General features: G+C 34.1%; 1 long non-coding RNA gene across 3 annotated transcripts in view; it reads left to right on the top strand.

The window, feature by feature from the left end:
- LOC118839101 overlaps window positions 1–24247 on the top strand; it is a 99328-nt gene extending 75081 nt beyond the window's left edge. For 2 of the 3 annotated variants that reach the window (XR_005009608.1, XR_005009609.1), the window contains exons 6-7: window positions 7170–7321; window positions 22135–24247. This is a non-coding gene — a long non-coding RNA (uncharacterized LOC118839101). The remainder of the gene's footprint in view (window positions 1–7169; window positions 7322–22134) is intronic. The other variant, XR_005009610.1, reaches the window with a different exon arrangement.
- Window positions 24248–24902: the final 655 nt, after the last annotated feature.

Raw genomic sequence — 24902 nt, forward strand, 5'->3', positions numbered from 1 at the left:
TAAATAGTTCGTGATCAATTTAAGTTCAAATTGTATTATTCCAAACTTTGTCTAACCTGCCAGTTATTCAACTGATAGCTTGTTTCCTAAGTACTTGATGGATTTTGTTTTGTTGGGTAGGGGGGAAGGGGGACTGTTTTGGTTTTTGGGTTTTTTGTTTGTTTTGGGGAGTTTTATGTCTATTGTGGGGTGTTTTGTTTTTTGTTTTTTTAACCATGTTAGATTATTTCAAGTTAGGGTTAATAATTTGTTTTTAAAATATTGTTCAGTGTGTCTTTTATATCCAAAGAAATCCTGTGTTTAATATTCATGTTCCAAATGTGATTAAGATCAATTTATGTTGCTATTTATAGCTAGGTGATAGCTTCTCTTTTTAAAGATTACTATAAAATCTCTCACTTGAGAGAGAGAAGGTGAACTTTGGAAAAATAAACAGTGAAGCAAATGGAGAGAGTAAGAATCAAAAACTTGAATATACAGCCATCTCTATTAGAAGCTTCTAAAGGTAGCATATATTAAGTATATGCTATATGGACCAATAGCAGCTCAACAGAATAAGAATGGAAACGCATCTCATTTAGTAGTCATCTTTCTATGTCAAATCTTTTGGGAACTTTTAAGGAGCAGGTTTTTTTCATGTGTTGTTAAAACTTCTGCTTTACTCTTAATTTTAATTCAGTAGCTTGCAAAACTTCACCTAGAAAGGTATTATAGGTGCTTATCAGTGTAAATTCAACTTTTTTGCTTCTTCCCTAGATAAATTCCCAATGTCTTTCAGGTTTTCTTAAGTTGGTGCTGAATAATTGCATTGTTGACAATTTCTCCAATACATTAGTTGGAATATGGAACTAAACCAAAACAATTCAGGCAAGTACATAGAGAATAGTGAAAAAAGTGTTTTAGTATATTAAGAAAAAAGTAAGATCTTTTTACTAAAATATAGCCACTATTCATCTTTTGCAGAGTTTAAAAGATAATAAAAATTAAACAGTTAACAAAATAGGAAAATTTTCAGTAAACTAAGAGACATGCTTCACATTGTTTTTAATATGTTTTGTACATAATAATGATCACTGAAAGCTTTTCTTGGGTTCATTCCTAAATAAGAATATATACATAACAGTATTTACTACTCAGGACTGTCAATATCATTAAGTTTACACTTACCTTTGGGATTCTCAGATTTTGTCCTATAAATCATGACCTCTATATACATTAATATCTTCATTTAAGCCTGCATTCTAAATCTTAATTACATTTCTTGCCTTTTGCAGGTGGATATTACCATCCTGATGGAAAAAAGCCTTGTCTCGAGTGTTTTCAGTATCTCATTAATTAAAGAAAGTAAAAATTAGGGTCCCACTGGTTTGAGAGAGCTTGGCTCTTTTAAACATTTAGGTAGATTAATGCACTTACTGGAAATGAAGTAAAAATTATGTTCAGTAATTCTCATCTACTACTTTTACAGAGGTTTCTTAAATTATTTATAATTGCCGAGGAGTTCTGATTAAGTGAGCATATAATAAATTAACTCATCCTCCTATAAGAAAATGGCGTGGTAGCCCATGACTTTTGCCTTTTTTTGATACTATGTTTTTGTTTTGTTTAATTCAAGGAATCAGCAAAATAAGAATTTTCCTCAGTTACTTTTACCTTTATTAATTTGCAACTCTACTGAAAAAATACTCTGAAATTTAATTCAAAACAGCAACGGAACATATGTAGTTTTTCAAAAAGTCATATTATGTACCAAAGAAACCTAGTCTGAAATGAATAATAGATCCCTTTAGGTTAATATATTGAATAAATGCATAATAGAGGCTTCAGGTATTACAAATTGTTAAATAATCTGGCTGCATATTCTAACTAAATTATTTCTTGATTTGTAGTTCCATAGCTAGACATCTTCCTCCTAGTACTACATGAACCCATTCTTTAACAAGAAAAATACTGTACAGTAATAGGAGAATTTTCAGAAATAAAAAGATATCGAAAAGAATTTTATCAATTGGTACTTTATAAAATATTGTATCAGAATTAAAATTATGCTGTAACTGTTTCAACTTCCAACTAATAAGATAGCAAGGGAGAAGCAAGTAATTTTTTATAGAGGACTACAAAAAAATCATTTTAAATTATAGGCTTCTAGATTTCATTCTATAAAATATTTATTTGTTTTAGTATCCAAGACAATGAAGTTAAAGAATATCCTGAAATAATTAACAAATTTTGTTTTGCTCTCTCAAAACTTCTGTATTTTATATACACTTATATACACTGGTCTTTTCGTTTAGTTCTTTAGTTGCTTGCTTATTTTTAAATATTTGGTTGTTTCTGTTTGGGAAATTAATCACTTATTTAAATTTTATAGCCTGGAAATAGCTAAATTCTTATCATCTTAAGATTAAGAAGAAAAATTTGTTGTTGCTCAATGATTTCAGTCATGTCCAACTCTTCATGACCCCATTTGGGGTTTTCTTATTAAAGATACTGGAGTAGTTTGCCATTTACTTCTCCAGCTCATTTTACAGATAAGAAACAGAGGCAAACAGGGTGCAATGAATTACTCGATCACACAGCTAGAAAGTGTCTGAGACCAGATTTGAACTCAGGGAGATGCATCTTTCAGACTTTAGGCCCAGCACTCTTATCCAAAACTGTTTTAATTGCTTTTGAATTGAAGTCTAAATTCAGTCACTCATCAGCTGCTTTGTAATTTCATGAATTCAAATGCAAAAGTATGGTGCCATTTTCAAGAGAGAAATTTTCTTTTAAAATCAGGTATGGTACTTAGAAATACTTTTGTCCTTTATTACTCATAATTTTTCATTTTCTTTGAATATTTTTCCCTGAGATTTTAATTAATAAAGGTAAATTTATATAGAACTAGATTTGTTTTAACGTGTTTTGTAGGTTACACTTCTAGATTCACTAGATTCACTAAATTCACTACTTTTTAAACTGAAGAGGAACTCAGATTTTCCAGTTCTAGGCTCATCCCTGAATATTATTTTTTAATATGATATGTTGTCTGTATTATTATTCTGTGGCATTTCTGTTCTTGTCATATTTTTAAAAATTAAGGACTCAACACATGTATATTCAAAATTTTTTCATAAATAAACTGTAATGTTTCTGTCAGTTCTCCTGAATGTAAATAAAGGTAAAATGTTTCTGCATAATCTTCTTACAACAAATTTTAAAGGACTATGTAAATTTTGTATCTGCTTTTAACTTAGAATTAGTGGACCTTTTTTGTCTAGTACTTAGGCATAATTTTCTTAGTATAGAAATTTTCATTGTCTAATTTGTTGTGGTGGAATTTAAACTTTACGAACTTTCACTTTTCAGCAACATTAATACATGACCAGGGGAAGTAGATCCAGAAGCTCTTAAGTGTTTTTATAGTGAAAACTATTCCTAACTCAGGCATTTTTTTAAAAATGTTCATTTGAACTACATTATATATGTTATTATACTTATTCTCTTCTGTGTCTTTCTATATATCATACATTTTTCCTTCCATTGATTGCTATTCATGACTAATTAAAGGCAGTAAAACAACATGGAGAATTCTCATGTTCATTTGGCAAGGGAAATTGAAATTTTTTTTAGACATCTCTTAACTGGTTTGTGAATTTTTTTTATATGTTTTCATAGTGAAAACTTAGTTTTTCAACTTTACATTGATGGAGTCACATTTCTACTAATGGTGAGACATAACCTATTAATCACTTTGAAGATTTCTCTAAAATGCATTAGGTTTTAAGAAATATCCTTAGTATCAAAAGTATGCATAAAACAAAAAAACTAGACATTGTCAGGAATGCTTCCAACAGTGTGTCTATAGCACAACTCATTCCATTTGTCATTCTCTATTTAGAATGCCAGTATATATGTATGCACATATATGTTTATAATATACACCATATTAAAAACCATGGAGGCTTCATTTCTGTGGAAACTAACCTTATAATTGGTTAATTTTTCTCGGGAAAATTTTTAGTACTCTGACAGTAACCCATTTTTGGAATCCAGTCATTTTATAGGAGTACCTGGAACTTACACTGTTTGTAAGTTTGGAGAATTATTTAGGATTCTTCGAAATGAAGAAGAAAACAAAAATAAGTTTGTTTGAAGGTATTTAGAAAATAGTAAAGCTGTGAGAACTTGGAACTCTCTGGACTTAGGGCTGAGCTTATTTGGACATTGCTGCTCAGTAACACCTAACAGCTCCCTCATGCATATCCTTCTGTTGCCACCTGGCACAAGCTTAATAGAATTAAAATCAAACTAGCTCAGAACTAACTGTATACAGTAAATTGTGTTTTATGCCATTCAAAAGCAGACAACTCATGCATAATATGAATGTTGTGGGCAATTATACCTATTTAATTGTACCAATTTAATACTCAAAATGTCCCCTTCCTGATACTGTCCCCGATGATCCTTTTGTATGATCTCTATCTAAACTATGACAAGACTGTGTTCAGAATAGTCTATGTGCATTGGGAACAGAAAGCTGGATATTGAGTCACAAAACCTCCAAGAGAACTCCAGATCTTTTTATTTACTCCACTTTTGTGATTTGGAGCAAGTCAGAAGACCTAAAATGAGAAGGCTGGACTAGATGATGTCTAAGATACCTTTTTACCCAAACTCCTTTGGCCTATGTAGCTATCAACAAGCTGCATTAAACACCCATTGAATGAAACAGTCCCTACCTTCAAGGAGCTTAATTAAGCTCATAATTTTTGTTATATTTAACCTATTTATGTGATATCTTCCTTACTAAATTTTGAGCTCTTTAAGAGCTGAGGAAATGTCTTACACATATTTATGTTCTTCCCAGTTTGCATAGTACTTTGCACATTATTATGCTTAAATATTAATTGAACAAAACACCTTCCATTTTACTACTGACCATGTATTCTACATTACATTATAGTGAAATCAAAATAACCCTCAATGTGCTCCTGAGATTTCCTCATGCTGTTTTAGGGGGAAAACTTTTATGTAAGAAAAAACTTCTTTTGATTGAAATTAGCCAAAAATAAAATGAGTTGCTTTTAATGAGTTCATACGTTCATATATATGGTAGTTTGCTGATGGTCACGCAGGGAGTAACAGATGGAATTTGAACCTAGATCCTCTCCTTTGACGTCATTGCTTTCTTAGTGTTGCCACAATGATGTCCATAAACCATTTTGGCACAGGACAACTCACTGAAGAGATTGATGACTAAAAGAATCTAGTTTTGACTTTGAAAAATAAGATTTAACCTATCATAATAGACACTAATGAATGGTAGAAATGTACATCAGGAATGGGGGAAATCTATAGAGGGTTACTGATGGGACACAACGTAGTCTGGCTGTATACACCTCATTCTTGTAGGTTGGGAGTGGATCAGGAGAACAAATAGAACATCCATTTCACTAACTTTAAAGATCTTTCACAGTGTAACTTCAGTCAACCTTCTCAACAGTTGGGTTAAATTGTCTTGCTCTTCTTATAGTGCCCATCTCCTTCATTTTTTTACTTTGTATAGGCTGTCACCCAGGCCCAAAATGCACTTTTTCATTTCTGCCTCTTAGAAACTTTAGCTTCCTCCCAAAAGTAAACTCAGGGGTCACCATCTACAAGAAACCTTTCCTGATACCTTTGATTGTTTTTCTTTTTACATTAAATACATAAAATCAGTTTAATTCATACCTCCTGTTCAACGTAAGTTCTTTGAAGGTGAATACTTTTTTCTTTTTGTGTTTGTATTCCTCGGACTTTGCACATAGATAAGCACTTAATGTTTGTTGAATTATATTTTGTCTTGTATTTTATTTGTTCCTAGGTAAATTTTGGCTAACAGAACAAGAAAATATATAATTTAAATGATTGTTATAGGCTATAAATGCCAAAGGTGTAAAAATATGGGAAAAAGTTGTTATGATTACGGTGATCAAGACCAAGATAGTGTAATGTAACAGAAACTAAAGAGTTTCAGGAAAGGAAGGAGGGTACACAGTGATTTGAAAGGCTTCTTAAAAGAATAACATACATAAACTAAGTTTAGAATACATAAACAAGCATTATTAAGTGCTTACTGTGTGTCCAGCACTCTGATTACAGAAGAGATACTAGATTGCTTGCAACAGGTAGTCTGCCCCCATCTCCTTTAATTTCTGCCCACTTGATTTGGTTAAACTGCCTTTTTTTAATGCAACTAACTCAAAGGGGTTAAAGAGCTCTTTTTAAAGCACTTACTATGAAATAATTCTGGCTTTGATAAGCCACATTGAATTAGTTGTAATAAGGAAAAGAGAGAATTTCCATAATTTTGAAGTGAGGTACTTCACAGGTAGATCAGGATATATGTAGACTGGGGACCTAGAGAAAAGAGTACTAAAAAGTAGGAAAGGATTTAGAAATGGAGACCAGAATGACAAAGGTGGTCATCTATTTTAGGTTTTCTTTTCCTTCTGTTTCATATACACCGTGTTTCTAGGACCTTGAATTCAGACTACCTCTTTGTTCAGCTAATTTTGTATATTAAGTAGAATGTTGTAAGGCTGTCTTCAGAAACTAACTACCATTTTATAACCTTTCTGTTGCAAGATGTTTATCAGAAGTTGACTTATATAAAGAAATTTTTAGAAAAACACCTGTTATAGATTGGATGCTACCTATACCCAGAAAACTAAACTAGTAGGCAATTTTGTATTAAACTAAATTTTTTCATCTAAATTAAGAGTTACTTAAAATGATTCCTGACATTGAAAAGCAGGCATAGCATTTTAAACCTAAAGGAATGAGTTTAACCTGTCAAGTCCTAAACAGTGATGAAGAAATTCAGGGCCACAGTCAACATATAGCTATTAAGTGCCTGCTATGTGTCAGGCATTGTATAAGCCTATATAAGATTTAGGGAGAACATGTATCCACAAAACCAGTAAGTACTATCTAATATTTTATATAAAACAAACTTGCCAAATCATAGGATTTGTGAGCTAGAAGAGCACTTAGAAACCGTTGTTTTCATTTCACACTTGAGGAAAAGGAGGTCTACAAAGATTTAATGATTTGTTCAAGGATACACATTGCTCAAATGAACTGTGCTACTATATTCTTGACACAACCCAGATATGCCATTCTCTGATTATCTTTTTTTTTAGGTCCCCTGAAGGATGGACAAATGGGCTGGAGAATGATTGTTAAGAGGAGGTTGTATGACTGGTTATTCAAAGAAAGAGGACTTTCCCGTCCTGAATACATGCCACCACTATTCATGGGTGGGAAAGACTGTTGGTAGGAATTTTTTATCCAGGTACTTCTAGTTGAGTAACAGCATGCACATTTTTCATGTTGCTTTTTTTAAAAATAACATTTGAATGAGGAAAATAATCATTCTTAGTGTGAATAAACTATTATAAGCATTTGATTTCATTTACAATAAATGGCTACTTTAGAAGTCATTTTTTTTTTAAAGCTCTTCTGCCAATTAAGTGGCTAGACATTTATGTTAAATTTACCTAATGTGCAACTAGGGATTAAAAGATACGAGAGAGGTACCATGATGTGCTGAATCTGGAGTCAGAAGTCATAGTTTTAAATCTCTTCCAGTACTTAATTGTGTGACTTGGAACCAGTCATTTAAACTATAAAGCCCCCAGTTTCTCTAAGGCCTACCAGCTCTAAATCTCTGAATCTATCGTTTTCAGGATTTTAAGAACTATCATAGTTGGAATGAATCTTATTTTCTGGACTAACTTTACCTCATGCAAAAGTCAACATGTATAGCATCCCCACCAAGTGGATAGCATTAGCTTAAATACATCCAGGAATGGGAAGATAACTATTACAAAACAGTTTATTCTGGGATGTTTTTAATTGTTAGAAAGTTCTTACAGTGACCAAAAATAAAGTCTACTTCCCTATAATTTCATTCTTAGATGTTACATGTTACTTATATTTACACTGAACAAAACTAATTCATTTTCCAGAAAACAGCTTTTGAAGGCAGTTAAGTGGTGCAGTGGATAGTGTCGGTTTTAGGGTTCTCGAAGACCTTAGCTCAAAACTGGCTTGAGATGTTTACTGGCTGTATTATGCCAGACAGCCACTTAACTTCTCTTTGCCTCAGTTTCCTCATCTGTAAAATGGGGGTAATATTTGCACCTACCTCCCAAAGTTGTTAAGAGGATGAAATGAGAAAATTGTAAAGTGCTTGGTGCGGTGCCTGACAGAGTAAGTGCTATATTAAAGGTACCTATTACTATTAGAATACAAATTCTGTATCATTTCTCCCTGCACATTTTTTTTCTCCTTTCATTACTAGTTGTTTTAGCTATTTTGACTTTGAATTTTAATGAGGAGGAAACTTGGAGCCAGGAGAGGTGAAATGACTTGGCCAGAGACTGAGTATAGTTTCGAGTGAGGTTCTCTGACTCCAAATCCAGTGCCCTTTTCTGCTTCCTCTTACTACTGGATGTGTTCCAGTTTGTCAGTGTCTGCTTAAAATGCAGCAATTGCATCAGATGGTGTAAGTCAGTAAATAAGTATATAATAATTGAATTGGAAATAATTCTGGCTTCTAAGATAAGATTACATCTTATCAATGCTCTGGTGTTATATATGGGAAAATTGTCCTTATAGTTTTATATTGCTGCGTGTATTACCTGGTCATTGGCATCACCAATGCATCTTTAAGAGATTCTCAAGACAAATAAGTAACTGGTCATTTAGCTAAGTATCAGAGGCAGAATGCCTAAGGGTAACATAGGCAGTGAGCTGCAGAGCTCAAATTTAAACCTAGGTTCTCTAATTCCATATGCAGCATTCTTCATACTGTACCACACTGCCTTGATTCAGTAGGTAATTGATTAGCAATCTAACATTCATTTGAACTGGAGATAAAATAAGCAAGGACAAATCAATTATTCATTTATAAAATTAGGGTGTTAAACTAGAATTTTACTAAGTGATCTCTAAGTAAGCTCTCTTCCAGCTCCAAAGTTCTTTGATTATTTGAAATAACAATAAAAGCTAACTTTGTATTACCTAAGTCACAATTGATAGATTTCTTTTTTACTAACATTTTGCTCTTTAATTGAAATTATTAAATTTAGAGAATACTTTGTATCAGAAGAATTTTTAAGTGAATTTTGTTAATATTGTCTCAGATAATTTCTATATTTGAACCTCTAAACATTGATAATATTTTAGTTTATAAGATTTTTAAGGAATAAAATCAGTTTTATTGTAAGGAAGTTTTCATATCCCAAAAGAAACATTTATGAAATGAATTGGATATTAGTTAAATATATAGTGTGTATGTATAACATACCTAGTATTTTTTGGAGCAGACATACTCTATTACAAGCTAAGTAAAGAAAGACACATCACCTGGCCATTTGGGGATGAATTCCTCAGCTGTGGCAACCCAAGAAATAAAGAAAAATGCAAAATATCACTCAATCCCCAGCTATTCCTGTGCAATGGTATTGTCAGAACAAAGAACAGAAGGTACTAAAACTCACACTTTTTGAGATCATCTATAAACTTTAACTCGGTTCCTGGTATTCTTAAGTTGATATCCTGGTCCAGTGACCAATAGATGGATCTTCCACTTGACAGAAATTACTTATGTCAATCTTGACACTCCTACTGTAGATGAAACCAGAAGAAGGAAATTGATGCTAAATGGGAGAACTCAGGTTCTCATTGGAGAGGAAAATGAAGGAATTGGTAGCATTGGTTTTATTCCACATCCATAGGTTGGAATGAACAGTTCAAAGAACATAATCATTTGGCACTATAGTGCTCATGATAAGTATTTATAAAAAGTCTGCCATGAAAATAATTACAACATGTGTACCAATATTCTTGCAAAGGACAAGTTAGGGAAATTCTGTGAAGAACTTAAGACTAAATAAATACACAGGTCAGTACTGACAAGCAAAAGTGAGAGTAGAGGAGGATGGCAAGAAGTACGTTGAGAAAGTATGTTAGTGACAAAAGAAAAATGACAAATGCTATAGACTACACAGATTCCTCATGCCTTTATATCTTTGAAAAAATAATTGGTAGATTTGGCATATGGAAAGCACCCAAATAACATACCCCCAAAGAAGAAATTGATTTTATTTTACCGGAAAAAAATGACTCATAACTGACGTCATAGTGATTCTTAAATCATCTGTCTATATAGTCATACCACTGACTTAGAGCAAAGATCAAAATTGTTACAAAACTAGAATAATTAAACTTATTAAAAAGACAGTTCAGTTGAAACAACTCAATTGTGTTATATTTGAACAACTTACTGGTAAGAAAAACCTGAGAAATCCTTGTATGAATTAATGGCAAAGTGAATTGAGCAGAACCAGAACAATTTATACAAGAACAGCAATATTGTGAAGATAACTTTGAAAGACCAGTGTTATGACTAATATAATTCAAAATGTTTATCTAATGTGAATCAAGTGCCATAACACAGAACAATAGAGCCCAAAAAGCAAAATGTGTGTGCCTAGCAAAAGATGGCAGCCCAGGACAACATCTTTAGAACTTCAGGCTTGTTCTAAGAAATTATAGAAGGATAATGGAAGATTATGAGCTAGATCACCTCATAAAGCAGAAAGGCATGGAAATTTAAACAAATTTAAAAGAAAGCTGAGTGAGAGATGCAACTGAACAGTTATCCTGATGGCATTGCAGCTTTAAACATGGAAAGAGGACAATGAACAGAAGAAAAATAGAAAAGATCTCCAAAAAATTTTATAGGGCATTCTTATAGGACAATAGAACTACTTGTTTATAAGAAGGGTGCAAATAAGTGATAAGCATTTTTATATAGTACCTAGTGTGTGCTAGTATCATGCTAGTGCTCTTACAAATATTTCACTTGATCTTCATAACAATCTTGCAAGGTAGGTTCTGTTATCCTTTTTTTACAGTGAAGAAACGTAGACAGACAGGTTAAGTGTCTTGCCCAAGGTCACAGAGCTAGTAAGTATCTGAAGCTAGATTTAAACTTAGGTCTCTCTGACTTAAAGCCCAGGTCTGTATCCTCACACCACCAAGTGCTTCACCAGTTGCTACCAGTGCCAAAGGTGGGGGAAAGCAGCAAGATTGGATGAAGTATACGTTTTATGTTAACATGCTGGAGACAACATGTTTATGTGGGTTGTTGAAAGATTCATAGTGTCTAAGCGGTCAGTAATATGACAAGCAATTTGAAGAAGTAAAGGATGTCATCAGGATGATGTATGCTAAAAAAAAATAAAATTAGCTGTTCTTTGGCCCTGGTGAAATATGAGAAGTAGATAGCCCAAGCACTCCACTAGTATCATTCTGGTGTTAGGAGATAGCAAGGAAAGATCCTAGTACATTAGGTGGACCCTCTGTTGCAAACTGAAGAAACTTGGATAAGAGTTCTCTACATGGGATGGGTGTGCATGATCATTGCATTACGATCTTCATTGTTGGAAGGAGCATCCAAATTAATTAACTTGACAGCCTTCTGAATAGTTAAATCGTGTAATGTTTTTATTATTAAAATAATAAGCTGTTGCTAGTCATAGGTTCTCCCTAGGATAGTTTGTTTATTCGTACATAAATAGGCATATCAAATAAACTGAAACATTCTACCCTTCTGAATTTATAGGGTATATGTAGCAAGCTATAGGGAACAGCATTTTGAATGTAGGGAGGATTGGGAATAATATATTGTATTGTCTTTTACTTAAAGTATTTTCAATATAGATAACCTAGGTATCTGAGTGTGTGTGCATGTGTATGTGTGTGTACATATAATCGAAATAATTGTTTTCCATTTTTAAAGTAATAGACTTTACCACAAAAGTCAGAATCACACCTGCATCTGTTCAGTCATAATTGATGAAAATTTAAAGCATTTCGTGATAGGCTTTGGACAGAATTTAGCCATATTTGACTTGTCCTACTATAATTATTTTTGCTAAGTTTTTTTTTAATAAAAATATCAGAAAGCAGAGTGGACAAAAACAGTAGATCAAGTTTTATCTTAACCTTCCTTTAAAAAGCCTAGGTCAATAGGGTCCTGAACTGTACATGTGAATTTCATACTATTGTAGTGGTACAGTTGATTCCGTTTGTTCAGTGACCTGAATTGTGATTTTTCAGACAGATACTACCCTTTTCCCTACATAATCAGATCTCTATTCCTTTTAGTACAGGTGCTTTAAATAAAGATTTTAACACATTAAAATTGAATGTGGTAAAATTATTTCTCTTTGGAGTAAGATTAGCTAAGCTAACTTTTTTGAAGAGCCACTAAAAAATAAGCTCAGAAAACTGATCAGCCATCTAATGTAGATTGTAAAACAATTCAAATTTGTCAAAGAACGACCAAGTGAGTGGGAGGTCCCTGAGCATCTGAGGAATGGATAGACTTTGTTGCTGCCGTCTTTGGAGAGGTGAGACTCAAGATGTTAACCAACATAGGAACTGAGTGAGTAAACAGTGTTAAAAACAGGATTAGACTATGTTTTGTAGCTTTATTTGAATCTCTCTAAAATTAATAGTTGTGATTTTCATTGGAGGGAACAAAGGAAATGGAGGAAGGAAGGGTGACAGAATAGAAAGTTTAGGGATACAATTAGCCTTCCCTTTGATTTCTGAACCTCATGTGCTATCCTGGGTAAAAAATGGTTATGTACCCCAGGGATAAAAATCTTAATGTTCAAAGGTTTAGAAGTAATCTAGTGAGTCCATAAATGGAAACTGATCTACAACATCGCTGACCAGCAATTATCCATGGTCTTCTTAAAGACCTTACAGGGTCTTATTACTTCATGAGGCAACCCATTCCACTTTTGAACAAGTTTTTAGGAAGTTCTTTCACTCCACAAATCTGTTTCTCTTTAGCTTCCATCCATTACTATAGTTCTGATTCCTGGGGCCAAACAGTTAAGTCCAGTATCTTTATTCAACAGACATTTATTAAGTGATCATTATTTGCAGAGCAAGCTCCTTAAGAAGGAACCATATCTTATCTAAACTATTTCCCCCAGCCAAGTGCAGGTCACTGAGATTTTTGTCTTTAACTTAATCAGTCCGTAGAGACACCTTTCAAGTACCTAATTGGAGAACTTAGAAGCATAAGTTTGTTACACCCCCATAGAGAATAAAAAACGGTAGTCCTTTGTAATTTTTTATTCTTCGTCTCTATTAAGGTATTGTATAAATGAAAACTTGAGGAAATCTCATTATTAAAGGAAAAGTTATATTTAATGAAAGGATAGTAAGAATGCTCTAAGAGCTTTAATTCAGTTCAGTAATCATACCCAGTACAAGAAACAACCCAAAGATGGATACTTGGTCTCTGTCCTCAAAGAACATAAAATTTAAAAGAAATAATACACATTCACATATAATCATTCACACAGCTACCACTTTAATTAAAGGGCCCTGATCACCTCTCACCAAGGTTATTGGAATAGCTTCCTAATTAGTCTCCTCAGTTCTCTCCGCTTTCCATTCTATCCTTCATACCGCTGCCAAAGCAATTTCCTTAAGCACAGATCTAACCATGTGACTCCTCTATGAAAGTAATCCCAATGACTACCTGTTTTTGTGATAAAGTATAAAGTATTTTAGCATTTAAAGCCCTATACAACTTAGTCCCAACCCATCTTTCCAGTCTTCATTGGATATTAGTCTCCTTTGAGGCAGATAGTGAGCTGGGCCTAGAATCAGGAAGACCAGAGTTCAAATCTAGTGTTGAGACGTTAACTGTGGAACCCTAGACAAGTCATTTAACATCTGTCTCAGTTTCCTTAGGCATAAAAAGTTTAATAATAGTACTTCCCTCCCAAGGTTGTTGTAAGGATCAAATAAGATATTTTTAAAGTGCTTAGGATGATATAGTTGGTTCAGTGTGCTTGTTCCCCACACACTCCAGTCCAGACCTCTATATTCAAAACACATAACATTTCATCTGTCTTGGTGCCTTTGCATTGGCCATTTTGTACCTAGAAAAGGAGGTAAAGCTGGTAAACCTGGTCTAAGGTAGGAACAACTTAAGAGTAAAATCAAAAACATCTAGATCCTGAAATAGAAAACCAGGAACTAGGGCAGAACACAAAGTCCCCTAGTTTTAGAATAAGGAGAGATTTTACTCTGGAAGAAAGAGATGGAGCATGCATATATATATTTATATATATAAAGTGGAGCATAGTAAAGGAAAACTATTGCATAAACAAATAATTTGTTATTGTCTGATAAAATACTTTTCACCAAGCACAACTCAGTGAAGTAGAAATTGCAAGTATCCCCCTTTTGCATATGAGAAAATAGATTGAATTTGCATTCTATTGAGGAGATGTAACCTTACACAGTTAAAGGTAAATTGAGAGAAAGGGAACATTAACATGGCAAAATTGAGTAGGTGGCAAAAGAACTGAGCCTTGAAGAAAAATTAGAATTGTGGAAAGCAGAGGAAGAAAGTATATCCCAGGCATGTAATGAGAGGTGGAATGTTGAATACAGGAACTAGTGTAGTTTGATGAAAACCTATGAATACTTGAAATAATATAAAATGAATCTGGAAAGATAGATTGGAACCAGACCAGAAAAATCTTAAATTACACTCTAAGAAATTTGTATTTTGCCTCAGAGAGAGGAGGGAGCCACTGAAAGGTTTTGAACAATAAGGTATGCTCAAACTTTTGTCTTAGTAAGATTCTGGTGGCAGCTGTGTGAAGGCTACATCAGAAACTGGAAGCAGAAACCATTAAGCCGAGCCTTGCCATAAATGCAAGTATGTAATTCACGTGTACTTGTAAAATTGAATTATATTATCTTTTACTGATTGGTAGTAAAGATAATATGGGCTATGGTTACATCTGTTTAAAACCAAGTTATAATTGTTCATTGAAATGTAAAAATTGTAATTCATTTAGAAATAGTTATTCCCCCTATGGTCATTTTCAGAGGTCTAGTTTCTAGCCCCCAGTATTATATTTTTAACTTTTTTTTATAACTAGACCTGTTCAGATTCATTTTTTAAAAATCATATTGGTAAATAACGTCAAGAAGGAAAGAAATTTATGAGGTGATTTAGGAGAGAAGAGAGGCCATAGTTGTATAGATTATACAGATACTGCACACTTGTATATCATAAACACTTTTAAAAATTTGGACACAGCAAGGACTGGACATGGCAAGCGCCAAACAGCATTACAAAGAATTAAATCGACAGACAGGAAATAACAGTTAACCCTGAATCATGTGACTGTATAGTCAAACCAGGTGCTTCTTAGCTAAGATAAGATAAGAAGTTAAAACAAACACCGAAAAGTAGTAAGATGAATTGAGTGGAAAGAGAACCAATACTAGAAGAAAAAAAAATATCTTGGCCCTTACTGATTTCTCCCAAAAAAGGTGACCAAGAAAAAACTACCAACCTACAAAATCTTTGAGGGTTGCAAACATCCTTGAGCGTATTAGTAGAGAATATACAGGCTTTTGCAAACAGTTTTCAATAATGGCCTCATCTTACCACAGTTGATCAAAGCAAGTAGACAATATTAGACCCATTGTGCCTATTTGTTGATTGTAGAAAAACATTGGCTGAATAGAACAAAACATCTTACAGGCTTTTTTTAACCATGAGATAGCTCCCATCCCTTTAATACCAAGAACATTCAAGATTCCTTGTAAAGTATAACAGAAATAACAATATCCAGTGATCCAGATTATAAATGTTCAATTGTGGCTGACTCTTCATGATCCTGTGGACCATGCTGTGCATGATTTTCTTGACAAAGATACTGGAGTGGTTTGCCATTTCCTTCTCCAGTGGATTAAGACAAGTAGACGTTAAGTGACTTGCCCAGGGTCAAATAGCTAGTAAATCTGAGGTAGAATCTGAACTCAAGTCTTTCTGACTCCCAGCCCAGTTCTCTATCCACTACACCATTTAGCTGACCCAGGCATTGAACAAAGCATAAAACCTATGCTTGCTAAAAAAATTAACCACTGGGGCAGCTAGGTGGCGCAGTGAGTAGAGCACCAGCCCTGGAGTCAGGAGGACCTGAGTTCAAATTCGGCCTCAGACACTTGACACACTAGCAGTGTGACCTTGGGCAAGTCACTTAACCCCAATTGCCCTGCCTTCCCCCACTCCAAAAAAGAAAAATAACCACTGGTAGAGGAAATCCAGCACGGGGTCTAGGTCGAGGGATTTCCTGTGGTTGGTTAGATTCTCCAGATGATCTTGTTTGCAGGTGATATTACATTAATTGCTTCAAATCCCAAAATTTTTTAAAGTAGCTAAAATCTTGAAGACAGATTTTACAGTGTAACAGATGACAGGACTCACGTGGTAATCATAGGGTTTTAAAGGTCAAAATCTGGGTCATGTTCAACCTCGAAGCCCCATCAAGTAGGCAAAAATGCGTAGTGAAGATTTAGACACAGGCTGATTCTGAAATCGGACAACAGACCAAACATCATACTTTTATCATTGTAAATTTGTTATTTTCATGTGTGCAAACATTTGGTAAACATTACATCCTTTGAAACATTAGGAAAAGTAAAAATAAAACAGTGGTAAAAGTTTCAGGTTCAAATAGTAAAACTGAGGCTATTGACAAGTTCATCCCTTGAAGTTGAGATGTCTTCTTCAACCAAAAGAAATCTTAAGTTTCTTGGAAAACTGTTATGTGGCCATTTCACTCTGGTGGAAAAACCACATAACCAAGAACCGTTTTGAAGACGTAAAGAAAAAAAAAGTCAGATCTTGTATATAGTTGATTATTTTTCCATATTAAGAAATTGTAAAAATTCGTGAATCTTGTTTTATAGCTAAATTGCAAAACATAAATAAGTTATATTCTACAGACCAAGAATGATGACAATTTTGCTAATGCTTGTTGAAAAAAACTAATCACATGATAGCCAATGTAATAAGCTTTTGGAAACTTAGGAATTAGTCCTTGCATGACAGATATACAACCCATCATTGGACCCATGGCTGTTTTGCTTTACTGCCATAGCCTTTTAGAACCCAGGGTTTACAAGCTCTGAGACATTAGAATGTGACTTTGATGAAGGATGATAAAAGAGAAAGAGAATGTATTGGAAATTTCATCAAAAGTGAAAAGGGCCCAAGATCAATAAATTCAGCTGTATTGTCATTGACTTTTTAAGTTAAAGATCAAAGAAACACTAGAATAAGAGAAGACTTGGGTTCTGACATTTGTCATCTGTGAGACCTTGAGGAGGGTCATATAAACTCACTAAATCTCAATTACTTCTATGAAATGATGGGTCTGGATTAAGTGATCCCTAAGGGCCCTATCAATGCTAACATTCTTTGAAAATTGAGAAGAAATGAAAAAATTCAGACCAATGAGACTGAACTGATAAAATCTTGTGTTTCCCTAAGTTTTAAAAGTGTCTTTTGAAAAGAACAAATGCAGCCTAAGCACCAAACTTAATTTAGTCAAGAGCTAGAAAGTTTGACTAAATACTGGAAATTTTTAAATTGAGTGGAAAACATAGATTAAGATAATTAACCAGTTATTTAAATGCCAAGATACTATGCAAAATCAACATCCTTGTGTACTACCAAAAAACACAAAAAGAGTGGCAAAATCTTGAAGAACTGAAATTCATTATTTGCCACATAATCAAACACAGAACATGATAGGAAAATCTCCATCCCTAGTGCTTTTTTTTTTACTGGAAATTAGACTACAGACCTAAAAAACTGGCAATCTCTAAAGATGTTAGAGGTACCTTAAGAAAGTGAAGTGCATTATGTTTCCAGGGTAATGTGCCAGTTGTTTGAAACCTCTGAAATGATGAAATATGCAACACTAGAGATGTGTATGTTATCTTTAAAATTGTAAAAATGCTACTGTTTGAAGTATGTCTTCTAGAAAGGAGCTACTCATACCTATAAGGATTATGATCGATAATGTCAAATAACAGTATTAATACCTTATATTTATGGAGAGCTTTAAGGTTTAGAAAGCACTTGTGTTTTCGAACAAAGGTATAGAAGTAAAAAGATGAGACTATTTGAACAAATTATAGTAGGGCAAAATTTCTTTATCAAGAGCCCCAATTGCTTATAAACTTTTAAATCTGACATTTAAAAGATTTAATCACAGTGGGATGGAAGGGCTACAGAAATTACACAACTCCACAAAGTCCGCAGTTTTAATCATTTTGGAGGGATGAAGGCCAAAAATAATAAATCAGAATTTAATGCCTGGCCTTCCAGAATATTTGAAATTTGTAGTCATTCAGACTACATGACCATTTCTGGGGCCTAGAAATTACAATGAACAACAATGCGCATTTACCAAATACCTGCTATTTGCCAGGTACCATGCAAGACACTATGAGGATGCAAAGACAAAAATAAATAAAGGTCACTGCTCTCAAGGGGCTTATATTCAAGTGGGCACTAAACTCAACACCAATGTGAAATGAGCAAAGTCTGCATAACTTATTACATTGTGCAGTTAAATCTTAATTCCATTTGACTCCTTTTGCAAGTCCCCACAATTTAGACCTTGAATCATAATTATTGAACACCAATTCTTGGACTTGGCTGAGTTCCCACGATTACACATTTAATTTCACCTTTCAATGTTGGTGGTTTGATTTTTCATAGCTCAAGGACCTTTGAGGGTATTATTCCAACTACCTTCCAACCTGTAGACAAGATTCTTGACTCCCTTGTCCATATTGGTAAGGAGGAATAGTTATTGGACATTCCATTTTTTGATTGAGTACCATGTGCATAGTCCCTGCTTGATGCATAAGTCAAAAGTGGCTTAAAAGTATAAAACTGGACTTCACTCTGAAAAGTAATCTCAGAAACCTCATGAGACTCAGAAACTTACTGCCATCAATATTCATTAGTTCTTGACAAGTCATCATTCCACGACTTGGTAAAATAAGGTATAATAGTTTTCTGTAACTTTAGTTATACTAGTTTGATTGTCTGGGACAGATAAGAATTCTAGTAAGAAGTGAACTTTAATTGTGAAATCCTTACTTAATTAAAATTAGAAGTTTTTGTTAAGTACCTACACATACATACTCAGCTTTGTACTAGGTATCCTTGGGGGAGATTACAAAAGAATTAGTTCCTCAAAGAATTGATCCAGTTGGAGAAATAAGGCTGATAAACATGAAAAGTAAGCACAATTAAATGCCAAATATTGTGATACCAAATGCAATGATGATAATGCTTAATTTTTTATAGTTCACAAACATCATTGGGACAGATACTTTGCTCAGATTGAGGCCTAGAAAGGTTAAGTGATTTGACTAAGATTACACAGCTTAGTGTGTGGACTAATATTTTAGTTCTAGATGAAATTAGAATGTAGGTCTTCTGACTGTTGGTCCAGCATTGTTTATAATATACTCTGGTTTCTTTGCTGAAGTAGGAATTTGTAGAAGAGAATATTAACTGGGAGGCCTCATGTCAGGTAGGACTTGAGCTGGAACAAAGAAGACGTGAGAATTAGGCAGAAGAAAGTAGAAAAACATTTCTGATATAAAGAGCAGCATGAGTAAACTGATTGTCAGTAGACATAAAGTTAGAAATTTTTTCCCCCAGGAGTTGAATTTCCATAAATTTTTCCATCAACACTTTTTTGGCCAGTCTAAGGCCTAGAAGTGCAGAATAGAGTATGTGGTTTAAAACAAAGCAGTCTGATTCACATAGGAATCTGGCTAATATTTTTAGTGCAGTCATCTCTTTTGGTTGGTCGATTGGAGGAGTAAAACAGTGACTTTTTGTTGTTTGTGTACTTTATTGATGCCTTATGTTTTTACATCAGTCATTTCCAGACATCCCTCTTAGCTCTAGTGAGCCTTCCCTTGAAACACAAACAGTTAAGTAAAACCAGCCATCACAGTGTGACATCCACAGCCATAGCCCTCCACCTCTCCGAGGAAAGGAGTGGCACTCATTTCCTTTTCTCCACAGCCAAGTTTGGTCATGCCAGTTGCATAGCTTCCAGGTGTGTTTGTGTATTTGTTTTTCTGGATCTGCTTTTTTCACTTTGCATCATTATATACGAGTCTTCATCTGTTTTCTCTGAATTCTTATTTGGAATTACATACACATACACATAGTTTCATGGAATCATTGTTTTGGAACTAGAAAGGACTTTACAGGCCATCAAATATACCACCCCACATTTTATAGTTGTGCAAACTTAGGGTGAGAAAGGTCAAATGATCTGCCTAGGGTCAAATACTTAGGAAGTAGTCAAAGCAGGATTTAGACATATGATACTACTGTCTTAAATATCTCTGAAAAATAGTCATGTGGCCTCCACTTAAATAAAACTTCCAACAAAATGCAATTTATTGGACAGCATTGATTGTGTTATAGTTTCTTCTGATTTTGAGCCAAAAATCTATAGTTTCATCCAGTGCTTTAATTTCTGTTTTCCTAGGTCAAACAGAACACATCCAATCATTTGAAACATACGTCTTGTGTTCAGATACTTGAAGGGTTGTCATATATCAAATTTTTAATTTTCCAGGTTAGACATTGCCAGTTCCTTAAACCAAACAGGGTATCACATGGTTTTCTGTCTCTATACCATACTATTTGTTCATTGTGGAAGAATTACTATGTGTCAATGTCCTTATGTGTTGCCCAGAAATGGATTATGACAGACTATTGTCTCTTTGCCCAAGGTGCTACACGTACGTTAATGCATCCTCAAGATTGAATTATGACTTTGGCTACCACATCACATTATTAAATCATTTAAATTGCAGTATAGCAAAATCCATAGGGCCTCGTGAACTATTATCTAGTCCACGGGTTCTTCACCTTTTGGACTTCTCAGAATAATGTCTTTAAATGCATAAAATAAAATACACGGGATTACAAAGAAAATCGGTTGTCTTGAAATGTAATTATCAAACTATTTTTTAAAATGTGTTCACAGATGCCATTAAGAACCTCTCTAGCTACACACTATACTTAGGTGATTGACTTTTATAACTCATGTGTAGTTAACAAAGTTCTGTGATATTTTACAAGGTCTGAGCTTCATTTTTCTCATCTGGGTTATTATAAAAAATGAATGAAATCATGTATTAAAAAATGTTTTTTCCCTTAAATTGAAAAACTTTATCAGCAGCATTCAAAAACCTGTGCTTTCACATACAGAGATTTAAGGTGATTTGATAATACCTTTTCTAAAACAAATTTTGGGTGATCTTGGGATTGCCAGAATATTAAAATATAAGCAGTTCCATAAGCCATGAGTTCCATGGCTCAATATTCAGTCTCAGTCTTAATGGTAACACCAAAGACTGTCTTGTTGAAGGACGTCCTTAGCATCAATCTCAAAGATAAATGAGCTGTGCTGAATGAGTGACCTGGTTTTCCTTTACAACTATTAGGATCCATCATCTATAAATTTGGACCTTAAAATTACGATATATTGGTGCATCAGAAAATTCACATTTTTCTTACTTGGAATTTCATGCAGCACAATCTTTTTTCATTACATTCATATATACATACATGCACACACATATATATATGTCAATCACACTTTCTAGGTTAAATATTCTGAAAGAAGTCTGCTGAAAAACAGCTGCTACATAATCAATTAAAAACATGAAGCATTAGTATAATTCCACTAAGTAAGTTACATTCAAATCAGTAGTAGAAATTAAATCCACTGGTAGGCAATCATTTCTCATAGCCAGGATCAAGTTTCACTTCATTATATAATCACCCCCAAACTTTTAAGTACCAGAGAGCCTCAAGCATCATCCAGTTTACAAATGACATGAGGATATAAGGAAAAAGTTGAGGACTATATAGTACACAAAGCTTAATGTGTCACAGGGTAGCCTTTAATGGTTAGACTTTGTTGTGGACTAAAATGTGTCCACTAATGTATTCTGTTAAAGTAATAAAAGTTTTTAAGTAAGATGATGCTTTGCAAGAGCTCTCTTCTTTCTATTCAGTTATAGTTAAGATGTAGACCTGGCTTCTGGGGACAGATTCCACAAAAGGATATTGAAGGATTATTTGGAAACCTTTGCTTATCCCATTACCCTGTATGAAGTGATTCTCACTTTGCCTCCTAGGGCTACAAGTGAGACTTCCCAATGTTTCTGAAGTAACTCTTAGGAGAGCTTGGTTCCCCTTTGGCTCACTGAAAAGGATTCCTGGATGCCGAGTCTGATATTACAAGGAAACATTTCAGAGAATTGCAAGAATTCTTGTTGGCATTGCCACCACCCCAAGCTTAAAGTCTCAAGTAAGTATCTGAACTTAACCAAAATAGCCCTGTAATTTCAGATATCTTTATGACTGGTTTGGATTACCCTATGATTGTTTAATAAATGACATGGATATAGCCCCAAACTCCAAATCAATCATACTTTGGTTCATTTAACCTACAAAGACACATTCTGTATGTTAGAATCAACCCAGGATCGGTTGATATAAAATAAGCCCAGAAATAGGTTTCACCTGTAAGCTCCTAACCTTTTTCTGGCTAAAATCAATATTTGTTCAAACTCAGCAATAGGCAAAAAATCAGGGCAGCGCAAAATAGTCCATATCCGAGGATCTGAGATTATTAAAATGAGCGCTTGTACTGGGCTTGTTGATCTCCTTGTTCTTCTTCATCTTTGCTGATCTGGACCCTGAGCTCTGCCTGCCTGGATCTACACACAGTACCTGCTTGATCTTCCCTGCCTTTGCTGATCTCCTGGACTTTGCCTGTCTACATGGACCCATGGTACCCGCTTGTTCCTCCCTGCCTTTGCTGATCTCCTGGATTCTGGACTTTTGTTTTTCTACTGGAACTGATTTGCTCCTCCCTGTATTAATTGACCCTACTCTGTCCTTAACCCCTTGCCTGCCTATACTTTTGGTATCTAGCAAATGCCTGTGGATTAACTGAACACCCTTCCCTGCCCTCTCCTATCTACCACATTCCATGACACCCAAGTCCCCCTGCATGACAGTGGGGATTTATTGGCTTCTTTAAAAAAATAAATATAATAAGAAAACTACCTGGCATTATAGAATTCATTTCCTTTTTAAAGCTTAAATTCATTATTTTTAAATCTCCCTAAAATTTACTAGACCTCCTAGTAGGACTTTTAGTTGCCCTCTCCTCCCCATTTTATAGTCAAGTGTATAGGATAAGATATCTTCTGAGCAGGATTCTATAATACTCAGGAAGCCATGATGCTTTCTAGAGGGTCACAGTTCATGTCTTAGGCTTCCTTTATATATCCTATAATGCACAATATTAACACATTAGGAGATTTTCAATAAATACTAAGAAATCTAGACTCGTTCTGTAATTTCATTGGTATTGGGAATTCTCTGGTAAGGGAACTCCCTCTATCAAATGCAGGTTGGCCTCTGCAACTAGAGGACTGAGAGATTAAGTCTATGACCCTTCTTTCCCAGGGTCCCACAGCCAGTATGTATGAGGGCCAAGACTTGAACCTGGGTCTTCCTAGCTTCAAGAATAGCTAGTTCACTATCCACTATGCCAAAATGTTGTTAGTAAGAGAATTCAATAAAAGTGGCAAAAGATGGGAGGAAAATAAAGATGAGCAAAGTAGATAAACAATTGTATTTAAACAGAAGGAAATTTTTTTAAAAAGTTCATACTAAATATTTTAATACAATAATTTTGTATAATTGGGTTTTTCAGTTTTTGCCAATTTTTTTTAAAAAATCATTTTAGGAATGTAGTCTTTAATAGAGTATAGCCTATATTCTGATAAATATGGTACAAGTTCAGTGAAATTGAAGTAGGGACCTGTTCAAGGAGATGGAAGGATGAGGTGATGAGTTATAGTCTAGTTTCAGCTTTAAATCTTCCTGGAACTGCCTTTGGGATTAAACAGACAGAGCCAAATCTAAATGAAAATCCTATTTGTTCCAAACCTTTTACTATTCAAGCCACATTTCCTATTATGCCCTTAATACCACCATGCCCTTTGATGAAAATGTAATGTGAAATGTTTGTGTATGACAGTTATGAGGAATTTTTATTTATTCATGTTCTTTGATTTCCATATTTATCACGTAATTTGTCTTCATAAAATGTTTATGTCCATTTATTATATGTACTTTATTTGAGGTAAGGGACTGCATCTTAGTTCATCTTTGTATCCCTGATGCCTGGCACAGTGCTTTGAATTACTGTGTTTAATAAATATTTATTATGTATTTATTCTGTTATAATTTATTTTTTAATTAAGATTGATTTCTTTATAAAAAGGAAGCTTTAGAATTAACCTATTTAACATCAATTTAGAAGATGAGTCAGTAATATTAATATCTGTTGCCAAAATATTAATTATTACATAAATTGCTTTGTATTTCTTTTTCCTATCTGAATTTAATTCCTCATAGATGAAACTATGAAGCTAATGAACTGGTTTTATATAGTGAATAATCCTGCTCTACATAGTACTTTTTATCATAAGTTCCTGGAAAACTGGCTCTCGTATACTGAAGTCATTCGTTTTTTCATTAATAATGAGTACTCCCTTCATCAGTATAGATCATAACCCCTCCACATGTTAGAATACAGTTCATGAGTTGCTGTGCCCCCGAACATTCATAACATGATGGTCAGCCATCTAGTCAGTCCTCTTCAAACTTAGCTAAACTAGTTCTTTAGACATATGGTCCATCTCTTAGCCCACACATGAAGCTGTTTTACTTTGGTAAGGCTTCTCAGAGCTTGTACTCCACTAGCATTGCCTCTGTGACTCCAGAGCCATTTCTACACCATAATGAGGCAGCAGAGTAGAACTTTAGTTAGTTGGCTTTAATAAAGTTATATTTGTATATACGCAGCTACCTGAAACAACTGTGA

The sequence above is a fragment of the Trichosurus vulpecula genome, chromosome 2 (assembly GCF_011100635.1).
Source record: "Trichosurus vulpecula isolate mTriVul1 chromosome 2, mTriVul1.pri, whole genome shotgun sequence".
NCBI lineage: Eukaryota > Metazoa > Chordata > Mammalia > Diprotodontia > Phalangeridae > Trichosurus > Trichosurus vulpecula.